The sequence below is a fragment of the Conger conger genome, chromosome 9 (assembly GCF_963514075.1).
Source record: "Conger conger chromosome 9, fConCon1.1, whole genome shotgun sequence".
Lineage (NCBI taxonomy): Eukaryota > Metazoa > Chordata > Actinopteri > Anguilliformes > Congridae > Conger > Conger conger.
The window spans coordinates 31513849-31519848 of record NC_083768.1 but is presented as its reverse complement, the minus strand read 5'-3'; positions in this window follow the sequence as shown (position 1 = coordinate 31519848).

Sequence of the window (6000 nt, the reverse complement as noted above, 5' to 3'; positions counted from 1 at the left end):
TGTTGACTCCAAGCAATCGTGCCTCAGCTATTTGGGTGAAGGCCATCTGCTCTGAAAAGGTCTCTGCACTCCCAGAACAGATTCAAATTGTGAACAAAGTTAATTTGTGATCAGCACATGCTGAGGAGAGCCAGTTGTTCAGGCCTGTGAAACGCTCTATACCCCCATCTAGTGTGGGGATTGGACACAATATGCTTTGCTGAGAGAGCTCATTAGGTGGTAAAGTCTCGTTTTAATGGTTCAGATTGTTGTTTAGGGATGTCATTAGCCCCTACGTGTACAATTACTTTGTCGATGGTTGGGTGTTTTGATAAAATTCCTGGATTTATTGTAGTCATGTCAATAATTGTGGCATCAGGTGAACAGTGTGTAATGGTCCTCTTACCTCTTACATTCCTGATTATAGTCGACCATATAGTTTTTTGCTGGGATGACGGTTGGACTGGGGGGCCAGCTCCATGTCTAACCTGCCTGTCAGTGTGTGGCAAGTTGTTGAGTGTTAGAGGGACTTGAGATGCTGTAAAATATCCTTTAAAAAAATAATTGTAACATATCTTAACAGAGACGGAATGTTTAGGACTTTGTCAGGATGTTGTGATGGCAGATTACAAAATGGTTTTCTCAAGTATGTTTCTGTAATGTTACTTGTTAACAAATATAGAATGTTCAGAACATTTTAGAACGTTTTTGAGATCACGGCAGGAAGAAAAAGGAACATTACACATTAACAAAGATGGTACGTTCTGACTCGTTATAATTTTTTCAACGTTATTGGGATGTTTATGGCAAGTTACAAAATGGTTTTTCCATAGTTTTTCTATTTTTCCAATTTCTGCAAAGGCTTCTCTAGTATAGAAAGTATTCTTCTCCTCTTCCTCAATGCTAAAGCTTTTTACACTGCCTTCCCCCTAGCAATCGACAGACTCCTAGATTTGCTAGGCTTTACTTTGTTAATTTAGTCTACGGACAACGGGTACACTGAGCTGTAGCTGTAATTGTTGTCATGTCATCTGTGATTGGTCTGATGGGAGGGGGGCGTGTACCATCCTGCAACTTCTCACCACTGACAACTCACTTCCAAGCCTTTATAACCACCTCCATCACCATGGTGAAAGTCGAACAGGTGAAATGGTGCACCTTGCCATTATCCCAATCTCCAACTGCGGCCATGATGTTGTATAGCCACCTGTACTAAAACAAAACTGGATATCGCTAAAATGTGCTCTTAATGTGCCTTGTAATACTATCAGGGATTTAAAAAAACAAAATTCTATGGATTATGTGGGACCGAGCCAAAAGCATTTGCAAGGTCCAAAAACACCACACGAAGATGCCTTCTCTCTTGCCTGAATTTGGTGCAAAATCATACTCAATGCACCCTGAGAACCGCAGAATTCCTGAACAGATGTGTTGATTTATTTGCATCTAAATATGCTAACTTATATGCTTTGTGTTTCCAGACTCTTCTCTTTTCTAAAATATAATTCAGATGGCTTTTTTGGTGGCTTTTGGAACAGGCATTCTCCATTTTGCTATGGAAGCATAAATTGTGTTTACAAGTGTATTTCACATGGGACATTTTTGGTTATTTTGTTCATTCTGACCATGCAACCTATACAGATACAACCACAGCTGCATATTCAGCATTCTTGACTGATGGGCGGAATCTTGGAGATTCTTGGAGAGTTGGAAACACCGAATTTCTCCTATTACTTTACTCTATTTCTACACATCCACAATATATATGACAATGGACCAAAGACACAACATACCCCATATGGATGAACATAGAACAGCCTGAAAAGACTCCTCATTAAAAGGTCTGCCATTCATAGACCGGACAGTTAATCTCATCCCTGCTACAATCAACACGACTCTTACAGAATAGTGGGAAGCGAAGGAGATCTATTGCTCCACTTTGTTTCCATCAATTCATACTTGTGTACTTGTGTTTCAGATCAATAAAAAAATTGCAGTAGAAAAAAGCAGTTCTTGACTACCTGACTTCCAACCATCTTTATTAAAGCAGTGGGTTAGAATTCCTGAACAGTGATGTTAAAGTGATATCAAATTACAGGAAATGTTTGGTTGCAGTTGTTGCTGCTAAAGGTGGTGAAACCAGTTGAGTGTTTACTCAAATTCCCATTGTATGGCAAATATGTGATAATAGAGGAAATCAGGAATGGAGTGAGTACTTTTTCACGGCATTGTACTGTATGTACCAGGTGTGTTCCCTGTAGTTTCCAGGCAGAATTTTGGAGCATGTATTCGGGTTTTTTTTATTGATCTGAAACATGTACATGATTATGAATTGATGGAAACAAAGTTGACTAACAAAAGTTATTGATCAGATGGCTTCTCGGCTGTATCTGATTAGATTGGTATACTCAATCACTTTGTTAATTCAAGAATAAGAAAGATTTCATTATCTAGTCTTCATTCTAGATTTTTTATTGCCTTTATTTGTCAATATGTTTGTCAAAATGAGGACCAGACCACAGTTGTGCTAATGAAAGTCAAGGAAGCCATAATGAGGCCTAAATATGAAAAGAAAACAGTCACAGACATAGGCCAAACATTAGGCTTCCTAAAAAAACAGTTTGGAACACCATGAGAAGGAAAGAGCTTTGGTGTATGTTTGGGATCATTGCGTTCCTGTGGGATGAACTACCATCCAATGAGTATGGGAGCATTTGTGTGAACTTTAGCTGATGAGATGCTTCTGTACACTTCAGAATTAATTCTGCGGCTATCAACAGTTAAATCATCAATGAAGGCAAGTGAAGCAGCATCTGTGGCAGCCATACAGTACATGCATCTGTAATACCACCGCCACAATTTTGGGATCCCATCACTCTTATACAAGTCAACCATCTGTCCACAAGACCTTTTTCCAGAACTCTGCTGGCTCCTTTTGATACTCATTATTAAACTGCAACTTGGCCATCCTTTTTGTGCATCTAAAGAGTGGTTTACATCTTGCAGTGTAGCCTCTGTAGATCTGTTTGTGAAGTCATCTGTTAAGAGTAGTCACTAACACATCCATGCCTGCCTCTGAAGAGCGTTCCTGATTTGTTACAGGTGTTTAGAAGTTTTTCTTCATTATGAGAATAAAGATCTTTGGTGACGCCACCCTGGAGAGACCTGCAACCTGGGGAAGAGACTGCAGAGGGAGATGCATGATGGACTGATGGAGTTTTAGTATTCCATTGAGTTTTATCTTTCCATCATATCTAAAAATAACAAATTATTACGCACATCACACTATATGTATTTTACACTGAATATATCTTAGCCTCTCGGGGTATTCTGTGTCCAAGTATATTTCTCTGCGCTTGTGGCACTGTTGCTTTTCAGAGTGATCACAGGCAGAAAATGTTTGATCATTCTCTCCTCAATGACTTGTGTGTTGTTTTTATTTTTAAATTTTTAAGTTTTGTGTAAGAAGAGCAAAAATATGTGTCCAATATCCCTGTGCATTTTTTTCAATAACCCAGTTTCAAATGTCAAATTTGTTAGTGAAGTGTAGAATCAGCATTTGTGGATCAAGTGCCATGAGTTTGTGAGTTTCATTTTTTATTTTCAGATTTTCCTTCCTTCCAATCCACACACAAATAGCTATCGATCCACAACTGTGGCGTGCTAATTTTTCTGTGTCCCCAAAACCAAAAACAAAAACACACATGTAATACAAACGGCTCCGGACTAGGGAGTAGACAATTGCAGAGAATCAGGAGATGCAGAGATACAGAGAGACAGGTGCGAATACTTTGCTGAAACTAAGCAAGTATTCAGTGATAGAATAGGGAGGCGGAGTTACAGAACAGAATTGAAACTGGAGATGCGTTAGTAAGTTAGTTAAGTGATTTAAATTACAAATACCCAAAACTAGTGAATGTTAGTTTGTTAGTTTGACAAACATATTAGTATAATTAGTACAACTTCTATGTTAGTTGGGATTAGTATATTAGTGCTATGTACAAACATGAAATGGAGAGAAAGCAGGAAGTAAGGAATGCAAGATTGGAAGGAAGGTTGAACCCCGGAACTACCATAAACACCCGAATAGTGGGGCAGGAGTGCAAGTGGAAGACGAGTGCAAAGACTAGTGAATATAAACAGAACACCAGACATGAATATGAAAAATAATGAATTACAAGAATAATGATAATAAACAATGATAAACTAACAGACAGAACACAGGAACATAACAGTATTAAAAGGTAAAACGGGTCCCTTGGGAAAAAGGTTGGGTACCACTGATCTAAAGAGTGTTGTGTTCAGGCAGCACTACCCCACCTACGGCTCTCCTCTCTAGATTCACGGTGCCTCAGTGCCAAACTTGATGGCCCTTCGTCTACTGGCCCCTGTGATGCCCAACATGTTTTAGACCCTGCAGAGGGACTGGGTTGCGAACCCTCTGCATCTCTACTCAATGGGCTCCACCTCACTTGCCACCCGTTGCTTCGGCATTCTTTCACCAGCTCAGCGTACTTCATCCTCTTCCTCTCATTGGCCTCCTCAATCTGGCCACACAGACAACAATTAATTGACCGGTCAGGGACACACGATGATGAAAATAATACGTTTTATTGGGGTTAGTCCCAGCATACTCTGTCAAATTTGGCCAAGATTAATTACATTTTTTTTTATTTTATGAAAAATGGTTAAAAAAAAAAAGTCAGATGCAATTTAAATCTGGAATATACATTTTGTTTGCCATAAATACATTTTGTTTAGAATAATCATTTTGATTTTAAACCAAACGGTTCCGGAGTTATGGGCTAAGATGAAAATGGCTGCATTATAGTGCCACCATCAGGCCGATAGGCGTCATTGCAATAAACTCAGTATTGGTGAAGTAACTAAACCTACCTGCAAAATTTTCAAGCTCTACAATTTACAGTTTTCTGCTGCTTATTCACTTTTAGCAAATAATGAAAATAAAAAAACAGAACAAAAATGGCACTTCATGCTTGGACCCCTAATTAAACAGGATCAAACGTGATCACAATTTGGAGTGCCACAGCAAAGGGTCTGGATACTTATGTAAATTAGAGATTTATTATTTTCTAAGAACATGTCTTCACAACAATGTGGGTTAATGAGGGGCAAAAATGGCAATTTTATCAATTTCAAATGAAATCTACAACACAATTAACTGTGTAAAAGTTGAAAGGGTCTGAATACTTTCTGAAGTCACTGTATATCGTGCTTTTCTCATACTCAAAGGGAACTCACCTCAACCACCACCAATGTGTAGCTCCCAGATGGGTGATGCAACAGCAGCTATTTTGCATTTGAATGCTCACCACACATCAACTCAGTTTTAGAGAAAGAGAATATACAGCCAATTAAATGTAAAAAAGGTAGCTGAATGTTTCACTTCACATGTGGTCTCAGCTGTTCGTATTGTGTGCAGAAATGAAAGCACGTGGTTGTAAAGTGTTTTGTGTTTTTAGTATTCTAATAATGTATATTATATTTTTATTCAGTGGTGATATTTGAATATGCCAATTGAATATTATTATTATTCATATCATAAGAAAACGTAACAGGATTCAACATTAAAATGGGTATCAGACAGGCGTACTGGTATGTGATCATATCTAACATACATATCGTCTGGTGTGTTGTTTTGTATGGGGTGTGAACATTGTTGCAATTTTCTGGCCCTTTTTAGCTCAGAATCCCTCACTGTGAAATCATGCCTTGCACCATGTTCCGCAGCAACTTTGAGACAACGTCTGGCAGAATATCAAGAACTTTGGCTCCCTTCCTTTTCTGGTTGGGCATCATAGCTGCAACAAGAGCATTCACTGGTCTTTCAATTTTAGAAAAACCTTGAACAAATCAACGATAGTAAACAATTGCAAATCCCAGGAAAGATTGAAGTTCCTGCACATTCTTTGATTGTGGCTGTCTGAGATTATCTGGAGAGCTAGAAGAAAGTGAGACAGCCAATCTCTGCAGAAGAACTGTGACAAGTTCTCCAGAATG